Source organism: Pyxicephalus adspersus, chromosome 1 (assembly GCF_032062135.1).
Source record: "Pyxicephalus adspersus chromosome 1, UCB_Pads_2.0, whole genome shotgun sequence".
Classification (NCBI taxonomy): Eukaryota; Metazoa; Chordata; class Amphibia; order Anura; family Pyxicephalidae; genus Pyxicephalus; species Pyxicephalus adspersus.
Window position 1 is genome coordinate 99,274,633 of NC_092858.1, and position 5,820 is coordinate 99,280,452.

Sequence of the window (5,820 nt, forward strand, 5' to 3'; positions counted from 1 at the left end):
CGTCGCTCTCCCCCCTCCCCTCTCCATAGAGCATGAACGGTGCTGTATGTACAGCATCGTTCATGCATCTTGCAGCCCCTTGTCGTTGGAAAGGATCGTGAAAGATCCTTTCCAACGACAAAAATTGCAAGTGTCTACGCAGCTTTAGACTACGTACATACATGCAGTAATTATCATTGGAAACGAACGATCAACAACCGATCGTCCGACAATTGTTAACAAGAAAAGTGCACAACGACAGACCAACGATGCCGATGAACGGGGTTTTCGCTGAAAACGAACGACCGTCCAGGTGAATCGGATTGGGCAACAATCGTTCGCTATCTATTGTGTGTAATGTCGTTCAGTGATCGTGGATAGTTCTGTGATACACTTTCTCTGAAACATGTCACTTCCTGCATCGTTCAAACGATCGTATCTAGTGTGTGAACATTATTGGTGGATTATGTTTGAAAGATCGTGTCGTTTCAGCATGTACAGAATTGTTCACTATACAATCGTTCAAAATAATAGTGCATAATTGTTGATCGTCGTCAACGATAATTATTGCATGTGTGTACATAGCCTTAGTAAGAGCCTTTTGTAATCTGTGGGCAATTTTCCTTTTGTCTGTAATCCCACTTCATTCTTCTCTGATTATCTCATTATCTCATTCTCATTCTGATTATCTGCAATTGGTTTCTCTGCTCTGTTTGGTTTCTAATGCTGAACTTCCTTCCTTAAAGTTGCTAAATTTCAGACTATATGAATACTCTTTTGATTACTCCAGAGCTAGGAATATCCATACCCCTGACCACGGCTAGCAGTCTCTAGTTTACCATTACAACACATAGCCTAAAATGTTGTGAAATTCAGTTTGTGAAAGTATTAAGTCAGCAAAATGTTGAAAGCCAGGTAAAGGAAGCCTCACTTATGTGGACTTCAATTCTTCCCTCATGAGTTGGTTTATATTATGTTAGGCTGGGAAGGTAATGCATTAAGATGAAATGATTATAAAGAATGAAAATGAATGTCTCCGAGATTATTGTTACTGTTGTGGTACAGGAAATTATTGTACACTACTTGGGAGCACTTATTTTTATATGAGCTGCATTTACAGAGATTAGTGAGTCATCCGAGCTACCAGAAGAAATACGTTACACACCTTTCGCATTTTCAACTAAAGATATATATTCATTATTAAATATACTTCTTACATCACCTTTTTTAGCTGCATCGTTCTGGTTTTAAGGCTTATGAAAGGGAAGAAAGAGAACTCAATATTTAGCATCCAGTGCACAAAATAAACAATTAGTCATTTTCACCAGAGCTCTGTTCAAAGACTTCAGGATTAGATCTAGGTCCATTTTCTTCATATCATTCATCATAAAGTGGATTCTTTGTGATTTACATTTCATACATTAAAAGTCAAGCACAGAATACATGTCTGGGGTTTTCCTACTGTTCTTCCATTAGCCAGGGGAGAACTGTACCATCAATTCAAATACAAATAAGGGCCATGGTTGGTTTAATATTTGTATCCTTATCCTGGCCAGTTATATATTACATTACAACTTGACCGTTTTATTGCATGCTTTAAAAGTATGGAACCTTTTTAATGTAATTATTATAAAATCTTGCAATTTAACTTTTTGCAGCTGGAAATGTTTGTTCTTTCAACCACTCATTTAATTTTACATGCAATTACATATATTTCAATGAAGCATTCCATCTTCCTGGGACTTGGCAGATTTCCCAGTATTTCTAATGCTCTATGTAAATATAAATGCCGTTCACACGGCCGTTCACACAGTTTTACTGCACAGTAATGTGTGCAGCATTCAGTCAGGTTATTTATTTGAATGGACTGCATTACACACCAAATCACAAAAATATTCATGAAGTTAGTTAGTGGAATGCCATGTCTTGCACTGCAAGGAACTTCTAGCATTTAAAATGTATGACATGTATACTACCCTGCAAAAACTGCAACTGGTTAAAATGGAACTGAAATCTCACTGAAAGTGAACATTTTTCATTCATAGGGATCATTTTAATTATACCTAAGCAGTAACCCTAACAATCTGACTTTTTCCTGGAATTAGTCCTGAAAAATAGTACTAGTAGTGTACTTCCTATTATATAAGTGTGTCTGAGTACTCCTGTGCCTACACTTCATAGCTGTAGATGTGTATTGTGGGATCTAATGTACTTCTGCCTCTGATCGCTCATCTCATCATCGATCATCATCCAGGATGGTATAGCCCTTTTTTAGGAGGCTCCTCTGGCAAGGGGTCCAGTGCAAAGATACAGGGACACAACAGGTTTCAATATAGTCCTTTCAGATGGTCAAACTTCACATCAGCAGGGGTGTTCGGGCATAGATGCCAGACAATTTGATAAGCTGTTTCTTCCAATTGGGGTTGTAATTTAACCCCAAGGAGTGTGTTTTGAATTTATAATACTCTGTCACCCAGTCAAAGCAGCAGTAGTCATCATTCAGGCTTGTTTGACTTGTTTAGTGCCATTCTATTACTTCACTGTTACTAGTCCCCATGCTCCTGTAGATATCATTCTTTTGGTGACATTCTCAGAAGCTTTAAGGTCTAGGTCAATGGGTGCCTACTCATATTTGCAAAAAGGGCTTATGCCCAGTGTCACTGTGTACCAGGGCCAAAAAGATACCACACATACTAGGACATCTTTTGATGGTAAAAAAGTTTCATAATCCAAAAGCCTTACTGGTGCTGATAGGAAAATAGTAAAAACTTTTAGTGGAATAGCTTTGAACACTTGGCATGCTCATTGCACTTTCCTTATCAGTCATTGGCAAAAAAAAAAGTGTCAGCATACAAAAGTCTTGGTTTGTTTACAACTGAAATGGCCACCAACCTAATGAATGTCTTAGCAAACCTTAGAAAACATTTTTGGAGGAATCAGTAGTTGCCACTTTTTACCTGTTCATTTAAAAGCTGCACCCACTAATACAGTAGTTGTTCTATCTATTCCAAAATATCCCTCTGATGAAGTAACACCTAAACATTATGTAGGTGTCCATAATGCATGCAAGCAGATAGCTTCTTATTCTTTGTAAGCATTCTCAACATTTGAGAGATGTCTGATGGCTGTAGTTTGACCTTAGCTATGTTTGTGAAGATCCTAGGTGTAGCATTTATTGTGTTGTATGCTTGGGCCCTGTGCTTACAGAAGAGCTATTTCTTTATCTGGTCTCCTATTAATATAACTCAAATTTGGACGTGATAGGGAAAGTGAGGAAAAGATTAGGCTTTTAAGGTGGCACTTAAATTGTAGTTAAAAAGATTTTTACTTTATTGTGTTCCAACTCAATGTAAAAAATCCCATGTAATGGAAAATTTTCACATATACAATTATAACATAGAAATATTTTGGTACATCTAAACAATTACAGTTGATACTCAAAAAATTACTTGATTCAAAAAGTCCTGAATCTCCTTTTTTCCTCACTTTCCCTATCACAAATTTCCTATCCAAATTTTAGTTACCTCAATACTAGGCTGGGCATTTCTAAGATTTACTTGCTCTGATACATTGAATTCCCCTATGCTTACCATTGCTGTGAACTCCTATTATTATACCCTGCTGAGGCCTCTTGAGGAACATTTGAATGGACATGTGCATTTTTATCCAATTTTGTAATGAATAGTCTAATCGAACTAGGCCAAACAAGCTACATGACATCTAAATTTGGCTGTTTCAAGAAATGCTACTGGATTGTTATCAGTGAAAATGGCTTTTTCTACATAAGGTACTCAGGAAATTTCTTGGTGACTAAAAAACTAAAAACTAGTAACTACAGTTTGAAAGAAGTATAACTGGCAGGTTTCCTTCAAGTAGGTCCACGTCTTTGGCTTGCACAAGCAATGATTTTCTCAGTCCCTTCTTGTTTTTGTGTCAATATAGGCACTAGTACATTAGGACTACCATCTATATAAAGATTAAATGGTAAACTGTATTCACCAAAGGCTAACATTGGAGTAGAAGTTAATTTTAAATAAGGTGGCTGCTCACTTCTACTTTTGATCCATTGTACTCAAAGCAGTTGTATAGGCGGAGCAATATTTGAGCAAAGCCTTAGTTCTGTCTAAAACATACCACTAGGACCAGGTAAGTCTTGCACTAATTGCATTTTAGCAGGATCAAAGGAGAACCTGTGGGCCTCTACAATACACCAAATATATTTAATCAAGGTCAGGAATAGGTGGCCATTGTTAAGCTTGAGCACGCCTTTTTGTTACCTTTCATCAAATGTTCAGCCAGCAGCGATATTTTCTGCAAAACCTACTGGAAAGGTGAACCAATTTCATCTACTTCTTTGACTTGATACTCAATGGCACATTTGTCAATATTTCAAGAATGGGAAAGCTAGAAAGATACATCTAGCAGACATGGCAAACACATATGCAACATTACAATGAGACAGCAGTACAAGTTGTGACCCGGATATGTTCTTGTTGGTCTCCAATCTCAGGGGAAGGGTAATTCCCTGTTGAGTTGACAACTGAAATACTAGTCTGCATTACTGTTGTTGAACTTGAGAAACTTAAAGTAGGAACACAGGATTATCAGCAGTCCCAGTCCAACTATTTACTCCTTTCTTGCTGATAAGTCTATGTTTTGAAAAATAATAATTCCAATCACAATGGGTACTCCTGCCATAGGTGAGTTCTGAACCACCGCAGCCAGAGGTATGCTTGGAAGCACGGCATGTACAGTCCCTTCCCTAAAAATAAACACTCGCAAAAATTTCTTTTAAATTTAGGTAATTAATCAAAAGAAACTTTAAGCTCAAAGGAAAATGTACATTCTAATGTGTCTGAATGAGAACTGTGTCTTCTCCTGGTAAATGCTCCCATTCCTATTCCAGACCCTCAATAGTTAGGCCCATAAGTACCAATCTCATCCTGACCAGTCAGTACAGTTTTGTTCCAGAAATAGCTATAAAATAATACATTGGGCAGTTTCATTCATTTTCAGAGGAATGTATTCCATTTAATAAGGGCTGTCTCAGCTGACATTGTGTACACTGTTATTCTGTCACTTTCCTATATTGCAAGCCTTTAGCATAAGGGTTAAGCAGTATACATATGGCAGAAACATTATACAAACAGCACAGTAGCTCCTTACGTCATAAATTGAAGCTATTTTCTGCCTGTATGGTTTGCGGGAGGTGTTACGTGGAAGATCCCTGTTGCCAAGGAAGAGTCATCGTTACTAGGGGACAGGAAGAATCTTTAAAAGGAAAAAAAGAAATACAGAGAAAAAAAAAGATAAACTGAAAAGAATAAAATGATATCTGGGAAGAGCCAGATGTAATAAAAGACTGAGCAGGAGACTTGAACAGTGTCAGGTTAATAAGAAAAATACATTCTTTTGTGTTAACTGGGCAGAGTTGGTAACTGCAGAAAGTTCAATTTCCTTTTTTTTTTTTTATTTTCTTTTTTTTTTTATACTTTTACCTTTTTCATAGCAGGTGAAGATTTGGAGGTAAAATAAAACTATTCTTAGTTGTGTCCCACCTACTGCTCAGTGACACAGCGGCAGTAGCAATACATATTGTTCAAAGTTGAACCAGCTGCATACAAACACTATGACAGGAAACTGTAGGCATCAATACCATAAAAAGAACAAGTCTTCCTCTTATTGCTTGTTAATGCAATGACAAGGGACAAAAGCACAGTGGTATTTCCAGCATTTCCTTCCCAGCAGAATATAACTAGGCAGATTTTGTTTGCAAATATAGAAAATAACTCTTTGGTAACCCCCTGTTTGATATGGTTGCACAGCATATAGATTGTAAAG